This window comes from Schistocerca americana, chromosome 4 (assembly GCF_021461395.2).
Source record: "Schistocerca americana isolate TAMUIC-IGC-003095 chromosome 4, iqSchAmer2.1, whole genome shotgun sequence".
Taxonomy (NCBI): domain Eukaryota; kingdom Metazoa; phylum Arthropoda; class Insecta; order Orthoptera; family Acrididae; genus Schistocerca; species Schistocerca americana.
The window spans coordinates 784,479,563-784,492,959 of record NC_060122.1 but is presented as its reverse complement, the minus strand read 5'-3'; the positions used below and the strand labels follow the sequence as shown (position 1 = coordinate 784,492,959).

Here is a 13,397-nt window from a genome sequence, read left to right as displayed (position 1 = left end):
TTAAAAACCCCAACAAAATACCTAGAATTGATCCAGAGATATAGCATTTAAAATTTTTTCCCAATATTTGCGTATTCAAAATAGTATGCACAAGGTCATCTTTGGAAAGCTGTATCTCGGAGCAGAAATTTTTTATGGAGAAAAAAAAAACAAAAAATGTGTGTTCGTTTACTTAGTCTTTCATTTTAACATACGCTAAATTCAATAACATCCGAGTCTATGACGGTAAGATTTTTTCCTAGCCTGCCGGAATTGATATGGACTATGCTATTTTATTCGTTTATTTGACCAATGACATGAAAGCAAAGAAAAGTTTTAAAGAGAACTTAAAATTATTTCACCTGGACAACTCATATTTCATTGCTCAAAAAAAAATTTCAGTGTAGTAGCACGAGTAGGGCTAAACGTGTTCATTAATGTCAACACTAATCTTTTACATACGTCCCCTAAAGCAACTCTTTCCACATTTCAATATAGATTAGATTCAGTTTTCACTCAAATGATACATGGAACACATAACTGCAAAATTTGAGTAGGGAGTTATGGGTGAATGGATTGGACATGTTCAAAGGTATGTAGGTATTTAGATTTCTCTATGGACAACGCAATATTTTTCAAACAACCAGTATCATACAAACAACCAGTATCATAGGCTGTAGGCAGCCACTGTGCAGAAGTGAGTGAAGGGAAGGACTGTTTCCCTGCCTTATCTACAGGCATTCTGAGCTGCCTACAGTATGTAGACTTAGATCAGATGTAAAATACAGTTGATGGAATGTAGTCAAATTAAATATGGTGATAATGGGAGAATTAGGTTAGGAAATGAAACTGAATAACTGATGGGAGAAGTAGAATTGATACAAAATGCAAACTAACACTAGCAAGGAAAGCATCTCTGAGAAAAAAGAAGAGAGAAATTTGTTACTATCAAAATATATTTAAATATTAGTAAGTTTACTCATTTGGTACATAGCCTTGTGTGCGAGTGAAACATAAGTGATAAACAGTTCAAACAAGAAGAGAATATAAGCTTCTGAAATGCAGTGGTACAAAAGAATGCCTGAAGATTGGATACATAGATTTGGTAACTAATCCAGTAGGTGAAAGCAAGTTAATTGCTCGATGTTTCAACCCGCCACCCGATTACACTCTTGACAGTTCTCAAGTCATTCAAATATAGTCTACTGTCAGTAGCACATAAATATAGAGATCATGCTGTCTAGTTACAAGAAACTTTGAACTCTGAATATGTTGTAAGATTCTACAACAAATCAATGTCAAGGATACTGGACATAGTTTTAGGGTATGAACTGCGCCTTTTCCCCAAAACTGGGCACAGTTTTTTTGTTTGAGAGATCTACGACAGATTATAGTTAGAAGAGGGGCTAACTCAACTGCACATTCAGTATGGAAACTGACAGGTTCCATAGGGAAATGGAACTTTGTTCCATTTTAATGATTTCAGCTGTCTCTCAACACCACCGACACTAAATTATTATTTTATTCATCTTTTCAGTGATACGAGGATTACATTTGGGCAATTCACCTGTGTTTTTTTTATTTTTTTTTTTAAAGGAACATTTGAAAATGGAGTTAAGCATTTCATCTTTTGTCTTGCTACTCTTAATTTCAGTTCCTGCCTCATTTGATAGGGGCTGCACAGTAACTTTGGTGCCACAAACAGCCTTTACATATAACCAGAATTTCTTTGGATTTTGTGAAAGATCACTTGACAATATTTAGCTACGGCAGTCATTGAAGGCTTCAAGCATTGATATGTTGACAGCCAAATGCTTTTCATACAGCATCTATCTACGGGCCTATGCTTTATTTTTTCTTCACCCTTTGTGCAGTAATTGTTTCTTCAGAAGTTTATTTTACAGTGACCTTTGGAGAGAAGAGAACCACTTTATGAATATCAAGAGCTCAGATGGAAACCCAGTTCTAAGCAAAGAAGGAAAGGCGGAAAGGTGGAAGGAATATATAGAGGGTTTATGCAAGGGCGATGTACTTGAGGACAATATTATGGAAATGGAAGAGGATGTAGATGAAGACGAAATGGGAGATAAGATACTGCGTGAAGAGTTTGACAGAGCACTGAAAAACCTGAGTAGAAACAAGGCGCCGGGAGTAGACAACATTCCATTAGAACTACTGACGGCCTTGGGAGAGCCGGACATAACAAAACTCTACCATCCGGTGAGCAAGATGTATGAGACAGGCGAAATAACCTCAGACTTCAAGAAGAATATAATAATTCCAATCCCAAAGAAAGCAGGTGTTGACAGATGTGAAAATTACCGAACTATCAGTTTAATAAGTCACAGCTGCAAAATACTAACACGAATTCTTTACAGACGAATGGAAAAACTGGTAGAAGCGGAACTCGGGGGAAGATCAGTTTGGATTCCGTAGAAATGTTGGAACACGTGAGGCAATACTTACCTTACGACTTATCTTAGATGAAAGATTAAGAAAAGGTAAACCTACGTTTCTAGCATTTGTAGACTTAGAGAAAGCTTTTGACAATGTTAACTGGAATACTCTCTTTCAAATTCTGAAGGTGGCAGGGGTAAAATACAGGGAGCGTAAGGCTATTTACAATTTGTACAGAAACCAGATGGCAGTTATAAGAGTCGAGGGACATGAAAGGGAAGCAGTGGTTGGGAAGGGAGTAAGACAGGGTTGTAGCCTCTCCCCGATGTTATTCAATCTGTATATTGAGCAAGCAGTAAAGGAATCAAAAGAAAAATTCGTAGTAGGTATTAAAATTCATGGAGAAGAAATAAAAACTTTGAGGTTCGCCGATGACATTGTAATTCTGTCAGAGACAGCAAAGGACTTGGATGAGCAGTTGAACGGAATGGACAGTGTCTTGAAAGGAGGATATAAGATGAACATCAACAAAAGCAAAACGAGGATAATGGAATGCAGTCAAATTAAATCGGGTGATGCCGAGGGAATTAGATTAGGAAATGAGACACTTAAAGTAGTAAAGGAGTTTTGCTATTTAGGGAGTAAAATAACTGATGATAGTCGAAGTAGAGAGGATATAAAATGTAGACTGGCAATGGCAAGGAAATTGTTTCTGAAGAAAAGAAATTTGTTAACATCGAGTATAGATTTAAGTGTCAGGAAGTCGTTTCTAAAAGTATTTGTATGGAGTGTAGCCATGTATGGAAGTGAAACATGGACGACAAATGGTTTGGACAAGAGAATCGAAGCTTTCGAAATGTGGTGCTACAGAAGAAGCTGAAGATTAGATGGGTAGATCACATAACTAACGAGGAGGTATTGAACAGACTTGGGGAGAAGAGGAGTTTGTGGCACAACTTGACTAGAAGAAGGGATCAGTTGGTAGGACATGTTTTGAGGACTCAAGATTCACAAATTTAGCATTTGAGGGCAGCGTGGAGGGTAAAAATCGTAGAGGGAGACCAAGAGATGAATACACTAAGCAGATTCAGAAGGATGTAGGTTGCAGTAAGTACTGGGAGATGAAGAAGCTTGCACAGGATAGAGTAGCATGGAGAGCTGCATCAAACCAGTCTCAGGACTGAAGACCACAACAACAACATAAACCATGAAGCTTCCCTACCAATACGAACTGTTCTACTAGGTACATATACATCCAGTGCAGAACCAACCATTCTTTTAAACTTGATTCAGAGTTCCTCTACTGAGTATAGATTGCGATATCTACAGATTCATTGCGGTGGGGTACAGCAAACAGTCAAGCAAAATGCTTTTGAACATGTTATCTGAGAATGAGCAGCTAGCTTGGCAGCCCACACACAATGGACATACCCCAGACCATGTAGCTACAAACAGCTCGGACCTTATCGACAATGCCAGTATATAAATGGGGGTTAGCGATCATAATGGCATTACAGCAATTGTGATTCCAAGAGTTAGTGTATCAGTCAAGAAGGCTAGGAGAGAGTTTCTGTTAAACAGAGCAGATAAGCAGTTGTTAGCATTCCACTTACACAATGAACTGACATCTAATTCCAGTAAGATGGGTGTAGAGGAATTATGGGCAAAATTGAAGCGGAATGTAAATCATGGTCTGGAAAGTTATGGGCATAGAAAGTGTATAAAGGATGGAAAAGACCCACAATGGTTAACAAAATTCAGAAGAGACTGAGGAAACAGAGGGTGTTGCACTCTCGGTTGAAAAGGGGACGGGCAAATGACGACAAGCAAAGATTAGCAGTGATTCGTGCATCTGTGAAAAGATCTATGCGTGAAGCATAGAACTACCACCGTTACTCCTTAGAAGATCTGGCAGAGAAACTAAGAAAATTCTGATACTATGTAAAATCACCCAGCACTAAGTCCCAAGTGACTAGGAAAATGCACAGATGACACCAGCATATAAGTGTGAAAAAATGGACCAACAACATAACAGACCAATATCCATAGCTTCTGTTTGCTGCAGAATCCTTAAACATATTCTCAGTTTGAATATAATAAACATTCTTGAGACAGAGAAGCTTACATCCACAAGTCATCATCACGGGTTTAGAAAGCAACGTTTGGGCAAAACTCATCTTTCCCTTCTCACAATATACTGGGAACTATGGACGGCGAACAGCAGGCAGATTCAGTATTTCTTTACTTCCAGAAGGCATTCGACACGATGCTCCATTGTTGGCTGTTACCAAAGGTACAACAATATAGAATAAGTTCAGATATATAGGTGGCTCAAAGACTTCTTAGATAATAGACCCCAGTACGTTGTCCTCTACTGCGAGTGTTCATCAAACAAAGACAAAGGTATCAGTGTCCAAGGAAAGGGTGATAGGACCACTATTGTTCTCTACATACATAAATGATTAGGTGGACAGCAGTCTGCAGTTGTTAGCTGATGATGCTGCATTGTACAGTGAAGTGTCAAAAGTTGAGTGACTGTAGGAAGAAACAAGACGACTTAGACAAAATTTCCAGTTAGTGTGATGAATGGCCGCCAGCTCTAGGTGTGGAAAAATCTAGCTTTTTTAACGTGAATGAGTAGGAAGAACAAACCTGTTATGTTAGGATGGAGTATTTCTAGTGTCAAGCTTGACACAGCCAAGTCATTTAAATATTTGGGCATAACTGCGAACCAATATGAAATGGAAACAGCACGTGAGAATTGTGGCAGAGAAGGCGAATGGTCAATTTTGGTTTATTGGGAGAATTTTAGGGAAGAGTGGTTCATCTATAAAGGAGCCTGCATATAAGATGCTGGTGCAACCTATTCTTGAGTACAGGTCGATTGTTTGGTATCTATAACAGGTCACATTGAAGGAAGACGCTGAAGCAATTCAGGAAAGGAAGCAAGTAGTTGTGGTACAGTGTACCCTCCACCATGCAGCATATGTTGGCTTGCACAGTATCTAGAGAGATGTAGAAAGGTCTGTTGATAGGACATCTTCAAATAGCCAATTTGATAATACAGAAAGGGTCCTGGAATAAAAATTTTAGAGGGAGAACAACCATTAACAATAGTATGCACATTCAAATGTGATGTAGGTTGCAATAGTTATGTAGACAATACAGTGTTTGCTCAGAATATACTACAGGATGAAACAAATCTTTGGACAGTATGTTTACTTTCTGTCCTTAAGTAAAACATTAAATGATACAGAATTTGTCTATGTACTGAATACAGGATAACATAGGCCTACGGCATTTCAAATAACTGTACATCATTTGGATGGAAGTGATATGGTTTCAGGAGAAAAACGGCGGCTGACTGGAAATGTAAAAGTCACACCACAATGACCAAAGCACACAAGGGTATATGTACTACGCTCGTAGCAAACTACGCGATAAAGATATATAGTTTTTAAGAATCTTGACAATGTTTCATTTCTGATTTGTCATACCGCATCTTAATGAACCAAATATCCACACAGATCACATCATACTATTGCATTCTCTTAACACAACACTAAACAACAATAGGCCTATCCTTATACGCAATAAGCTCATCGAGAAATCTTGTTACTCTATTTTCATCGATTACTCTGTACAGTACAACTTACCTACTCACAATAACCAGACAGCAACTTAACGCTATCTTTCACCGCGGTTGGGTGTCACTGCAAAAAATTAAGCATATTATGTTAGCGTCTGATATGAACCGAAGGTGGGAGAGAGCAAGCGGGGCTGTATAACATCCATTTGCACGACAAGGGTCAGGCGTCACATACCTAAACAAACTCATTCACGAAAACCATAAATAGATATGTAACCATATGCTAAACGTCTTTACATACTTGTGCTTACACTGTACCTATCAACTACTACAAGCTGTCAATACATCATAATTTCGATGCACGTCAAGTACTACGCATACACGATGAGAAATTATGACTCACAACCTTCAGCTGGTAACTAAATTCATTAATAGTGTAAATATTGCTTGGCGAGTCATTTTGACTTCTAACTGCAACCCATCAACTCTAGCCCCAACCAACCACGAACGAGTGTAATAACCAACAAAGCTACTTTCCCAGCAATTCTTACTAAAGAACATAAATACTACAATCTACTAAAATCATTATGAATCACTGTGTACCTATAATTGAAATCAAACTATTACCTCTACACTCTACAGGTACTGAAATATAACTGGAAAAATTTCTACTCCAAACGAATAACAAACCAACTTCGCGCCAATACACACACCGCTAACGGCCACTCGACAATTTCAAAGACACCTTGAATTCAAACAGCAAGCGGCATTATTACACAAAATCGCTGGCCGACCGATCGAGAGTCATGTGGCGCATCTACACAGAAAGATCGTAGCGTATGGACAGGACATTTGCGCAGATGTGAGATGTGCCTACAACTAGAAGTTGTGTTGGGGTTTTGAGCAAAATTGCTCAAATATATGGCCAAAAACACATCTGCGTAGATAAATACCAACGTGTGGATAAAGATCGGTATAAATCGGGGGTTTTCAGTCAACAGATTGTTCAGTCTGGTGTTTCCTGTCTTTGGATACATAATTAATTCTAAAACGGTTGATAAGCATCATGACTTTAAGGAATTCATTGCTGAATTTATTGAAACATACAGGAGACACATATGTTTGTGGAAAGTTATGACCAAGGATTACAGTGATCGAGATACGAAATCAGCAGTTTTTAGTTCTTCCATAGAGAAAACAAGAGCAGTTGACCCTGCAGCAAACAGGGGAACCATAATTCTAAACGGAACAAATAGTTGTGGACTTAACCAAAATTATTAGTACTGCCTGTTTTGCAGTCATTATGCTGACATGAACAAGCGTTTGTCAATATATCTTCACTCAGTACTGTCCAGTGCCATTGTCTTTCGTGGCCGTGTAAATAAAATGAAAGTATTTATTCTACACTAGAATGCAGTCACAATGTTGTGTTAAGTTGATAAATGGACATTTTGCGGTTTCCTCAGGGACGGGGATTTTTATACTTGTGTGTCAATACATTTCCTTCCTAATGGAACGTGTGTTTCATAACAAGAGTGAATAGTGATAAACTGTACAACTGTCACGACATTAAAACTTTTCAAGTAGACTATGAATTCCCATCTAGAGCTCAAAATGTTCTATATTTTGATGCAGAAATTTATAAGAAGTTGGTGATAGATTTGAGGTATGGAATTTAGAATTCACATATACTAGGGAACAAAGTAAATTACACCTCACTGGTCAGTCCTGTAACTTTTTTAATATTTTTTGAGTTCAAAACAAATAAAGAAATGTAGAAATATGGTGGGTATATAGTATGAATCACATAAAACTTGCACAGCAAATATTGCAGAAATGGAAAGTGATATTGATGTGCAGTTTTCACAAAATGGGTTGGGAATCAGGGTCTCCTATTGTTAGTCAATAAACAGACTGTAATAATATTCAGGAAGTGTATTTTTTGTCAAATATCAGTGGCGTAGCGTGAGGGGAGACTTTGAGACTTAGTCTCCCCTCTATTCGTACTTAAAAAAATGCAATAGTAATTCATAACAAAAATATAAACAACTTTCTACTAAGAGCTCTAAATGTGCGAAGACATCAGTTTTGTAGCCCGCGCCGCACCCAGAGTATTGGTGTATTTGACTGCTTGAGACTCGGCTGCTCTCAGTCTCTGCCTCCCTTCCCTTAGCTGGCTGTGTGCGCCTGCGCGTTAGTGGCATTCTCGGCTCCCCTCCACTTCCCCCTACCACGAAGGCCGGTGCGCTGTACTTGCTAGAAGGTATCGAGACTAGTCTCTGCCGCTTCTATTCTGGCTTTTAAGACGGAAGTGAACAGTCGCGCGGTTTGTGTTCATAGTCATTCTTGTGTGATTTTAGTGCATATTTTCGTTGTGTCGCCAGCATGAGTGAGCCAGCAACTGAACACCTTACATAATTTTTATTATAAACCCCTTTCTTTACATTAACGGACGAAGAAAAGTGCGAATTGAAGAACAAACGACCTACTCCTATACTCAGTGTAGTTTTAAGTGAAGCCAAACAAAAACGCACTTTTCAGACAGCCTGGTACGAAAAGTATACTCGGCTGATTGCGAATGCAGTTAATAGCAGATTATATTGTTATATATGTCTTCTGTTTGGTGGTGAAAAGGAATGGTGCAATGAGGGCGTTTGTACAATAAAGAACTTGGACAGGAAAGCATAAAAGCATCAGATATCCAGATGTCACCTGCAGAACAAAAAATCATTTCAGTTGCTGGGCAAAAGTAGAATTGAGCACGCCCTTTGGGAAGCCGCTCGTCTGACAGCAATGAAATACAACAAACAATTTGCATCCAACAGGAGAGTATTGGCTCGTCTTATTCAGGCAATTGTATTTCTGTGTAAACAAGAACTAGCCTTTCGTGGCCACCGAGAGGACGAATCCTCCAACAACAAAGGTAACTATCTGGAATTGCTGGATCTGCTAGCTCAAGGAGAGCAGGTAATCTCACACCTCTGTCATCATCTTCAACCTTTAAAGAAACTTCTCCAGATATACAGAATGATGAAATAGAGTTAATGAGAAAATGAAATCTGAATCTCAGAACTGCAATTTCATTTTGATTCAGGTTGATGAAACATTAGACATGTCATGCAAGAGTCAAATGAGTATAATATTCAGGTACTGTATTGCAGACAAAATTGAGGAAAAATTCGTTGGATCTTACGATGTTTCTGGTGAAGGTTTGTCGGTCATTATTCATGCAGTATTGAAAGAATGGAATGTGGAAAGAAAAGTGGTTAGTCAAACACATTATGGCACTTCAGTAATGGCGGGCAGATAAAGAGGACTACAACAATTGGTGAAGCAGTTCTCTTGCTATGCACTGTTTATTCAGTGTTACAAACACCAACTGAATTTGGTACTGTTACATGCCTCCAAAATCATACGACAAGTACGCATGTTTGTAAGTGATCTTACTGCATTCCATTCGTTTTTTAGCAAATCATCAAAATGAACTGTATTGCTAACTGAGAAAGGATTTAAACTGCCACATGCAAGCAACACTCGCTGGAACTTTCGTTCCAGGGCAGTTTTAACAATTTCTAGTCATTTATCAGAGCTATATAGTGTTTTTAATTGTATAATTGATGATACAGACTCTCAGTGGGACCCAGAATCTTTGAGCCGTGCTGTGGGAATGAAACGACAGATGGATGATCCTACGTTTGTCTTCTTGCTGTGCTTCTACCGAGGGTGCTTTGTTTATGTTGATCATCTCTTTAATGTTCTTCAGTCAAAATCCGTCAGTATAACTGTCTGCCACGATGAAATAAGAAGTTTTTTGAGAAACTTATGACAATTAAGATTGGCAACATTCGTTGACGAATGCATTAAATGCAGCTTGTGTTTGAATGGCAACTTATCATTCTGTGACAGTCAAAAGGCATCTCTCAGGGCACTAACTCACTAGATACTGGATTTGCAAACTGTTCGGATGGAGATTTCAAGACTTTCCCCAAATTCAGTTTGTTGAACTTTTGAACGAAAAGTGTTTCCCGAACTATCAAAAAGAATTCTCAAAGTTTAAACTGCTTCAGTTATTAGAACAGTATCCTCTTTTCAAACAAGAACAACTTGAAAATGAACTGTGTAACATATACGCTGATAAGAAAAACACTTATCTCCAAGAATCCTCTTAAGGTACATTGTCTACAATGATTTAGACTCTATTTATGAAGAAACAACGAAGCTCCTGCGTTTGGTTTTGACCCTGCCTGCAACTACAGCAAGCAGTGAATGAAGCATGAGTATTCTTGAACAAGTGAAGAATTGTTTAAGGGATTCAATGTCCAACGGTCAGTTGTAGTGTTTGAGCACGTCAGCAATAGAAAAGACACTACTTGGAGAGCTATCGAGTAATCAGATCTTTGTAAACCGATTTATAGACTTATGCGTGGAAAGAAAAGACAGGCACATTGCACTTGTGTACAAGAAAATATAACTGCTTCTTCTCTTGTGGCTGGAGTTCTACAAATTTGTCATCGTTTCATGAACAAGTTAATAATATTAATAATAATAGTAACTATTATTATTATTATTATTATTAGTGGTGGTGGTAGTAGTAGTAGTAGTAGTAATAGTTGTTGTTGTTTTATTTGATGCATTTTGTGTCATTTGTTTAAATTATTGTTTATTGTACTATTTTGTCTCCTTATAACAGCTGTAGAGTCTTCCCAACCGTTACAACCATTATATGCCACTGGCAGATATACACTTTTTCCATTGGAATAAGTCCTATTGACATTAACAAACTAAAAGTAGAGTACATTACAATCTCAGTGGTGTTTTTTCCAGGATTCTACTGCGAGTTGTTTACGAGATATCGTAATTTGAAAAGTTTCCACAATGACACTTGTTTGTGCCATTTAACCTGCATAGTTGCTAGGCGTGATGCTGCTATGATAGCCTACAGTGTGCTTGTGCGCTCCTTGAGAGCATTGCAGCTTCCTGGTCAGTTAGTGTGTAGCAGTTCAAGCAGTAGATTGTGAGTGGACGATAGCATTTACCAATGTAGAAAAATTCGACATGCTCATGGTGTACAGAGACAGTAGGAAGTATGCAGTTCTTTCAAGTACAGTGTATGTAGCAAGATATCCCAATAGACATCAACCATCTTGGCAATAATTTATCAACCTCTCCAGCCAGCTAAGTGAAAGTGGTAATGCAACATCTAGACAACGAAACAGAAGGAAACAAGCTCCAATAAAACACAGGAGAATTAATGCTCTTGCTAGTGTTGCAGTTGATCTGCACGTTACCTCCCACGCAATGGCGTGAGAAAGTGACATGAGTCAGGCAAGTGTCCTACGCATTCTCCATCATCGTAGGTTCCATCTCTATCACATCTCCCTCCATCATGAGCTGCAAGGAAATGTTTATGAAAAACATGTTAACTACTGTACATTAAGTCAGGATACTTCAAATATATCATATATCTGGTTTATTGATGAAGCAACATTTACCAATCATGACCAGGTAAACTGCCAGAACATGCATTATTGGTCTGTTGACAGTCCCCATTGGCTTCATCAAGTGCAATTTCAGTGTTCATGGAGTGTGAACGAATGGTGTGGAATTGTGAACCATCAGCTCATAGGCTGGTCTTTCATAGACAGAAGAGTGAACACTGAATCCACGGAAGTATCAGAGTCTTCTAACAGACCATGTTCCACAGACGATAGAAGATGTTCCTTTGTAGAGTAGGAGGAACCTGTGGTACCAACATGATGACTGTACAGCCCATAGTGCACAAAGTTCTACAGCATGTGTCCACGAATTGTTTCCAAATTGTTGGACTGGACACTGACAGCCTATACCTTGGCCAGCTCATTCCCTGGATTTGACACTTTTGGGCTTTTTTTGTGGGGAAAGCTGGAAGATGCTGTCTACAAGGACATACCAACTACACCCAATGATATGCAACAATGTATAACTGCAACCTGCTTGGACGGCTCTGCTGTCTTACTAGCTTGTGTGCAGATGACTTTCCATACCAGACTGGAAGTGTATATGGCCACTTCTGGTAGTCATTTTGAACACAACATCTAATGGTCAATTGTTTTGTTACTAGTCAGAAAACACGTATCTAGTTTATACACTTGTGTTGTTACTTAGGGTGTGCTACCACAGATACTATATTAGTGTCAATGTGGACACTTTTCAAAATGCGATGTATCATAAATGACTCGCACTAGAATCCTGAAACAAACATCACTGACATTCTAATTTACTCTATTTTTAGTCTATTAATGTCAATAGTTATTGTTCCATTAAAAAAGCGCATGATTGCACAAGAATACACATTCTAAGGTTATTACAATCTGTTGATTGGTTAACAATACGATACTACCAATTCATTATGTGAAAACCGCACATCAAGAACTCTTTACATTTCCGCAATATTTGCGATGCAAGTTTTAGTTGATATACCCTGTATAGCGTCGCAGGTTCCAGGTATTGTTTCGCTCAATGCTTGTTTAAACATTGGTATGGAAAACTCTAAATCTTTGTAACTTGTTTCTTTTGCCAAAAAATTGCAGTGTTAGTACTCATATTAGTTGTTATGTGGTGAAATTAGGTAGTCTCACTAGGTAATATGAGGAGTAAGGACTACAACGTGCTAGGTAGCCAGGTTGCGATAGCCTGGTTGAGGCAGCCGAACTGTTGAACAATCATGTAATTGCATAGGATTTCATAGTCAGAGTCAGTTGATATAAAAGTTTTTTGAGTATCATACCGTGTCATAGCATAAAAAACTACACTGGTGAAACCAACGTTTCAGCCACAGTTACAGTGACCTTCTTCTGGGTCTTCTGATCCAGACTGCAGCAAGGAAATGAAATTCAATGAAACCATCGTACTGGCTAAGCATCCAGCCTTGACGAAAGTTAAGATCAGAGGAGCAATAGAAATAATAAAAGGCCTAAAAATGGAGAACAGATACAAGCTTACCCCATCCTAACGGACAGCTCTCGAAGTCTAACACACCACACCAACAACATGTGACATGAGCACTACCAACAAGGAACTGCTCCTGCGTGGCCTGTGTCCAGCAGGAGGAAAACAGGAGCCCGCATCTCATTCATTGATGAGCACCAACCATAGAAAACAATGCAAGAAGCAACTGACAACAACTGATCCCCACTCCCTTCACCACAGCAGTCTATTATAATTAAAGTTCTCGCTCCTTACACCTCTAGTGACTGACTATAAAAACAACATTTTAAAATTATGATGTAACATTGTGCTTAGTGAGCAGCAATGATAAAATATAAGCGACTCCACACAGCTAAAGCACACCAATAGACCAAGAAAAAGGCTACTGTAACCGTGGCTGAAATGTTACTTTCTCCAGCATAGCTTTTACATCATGATGCGTTGATAGAATGCCTTATTTTGGAAA

The 13,397-nt window shown here is 38.6% G+C and overlaps 1 protein-coding gene across 4 annotated transcripts in view; it reads right to left on the bottom strand.

Moving 5' to 3' along the window:
• LOC124612273 overlaps positions 1 to 6,717 on the bottom strand; it is a 136,176-nt gene extending 129,459 nt beyond the window's left edge. The window contains exons 1-2 of one of the 4 annotated variants that reach the window (XM_047140372.1): positions 6,593 to 6,709; positions 6,033 to 6,089 (exon numbers count right to left, since the gene is read on the bottom strand). The gene's annotated coding sequence lies outside the window, so the exon portion shown is untranslated. Of the gene's footprint in view, positions 1 to 6,032; positions 6,090 to 6,200; positions 6,282 to 6,568 lie in introns of those variants that run through there. The other 3 variants (XM_047140373.1, XM_047140371.1, XM_047140374.1) reach the window with 3 other exon arrangements.
• Positions 6,718 to 13,397: the final 6,680 nt, after the last annotated feature.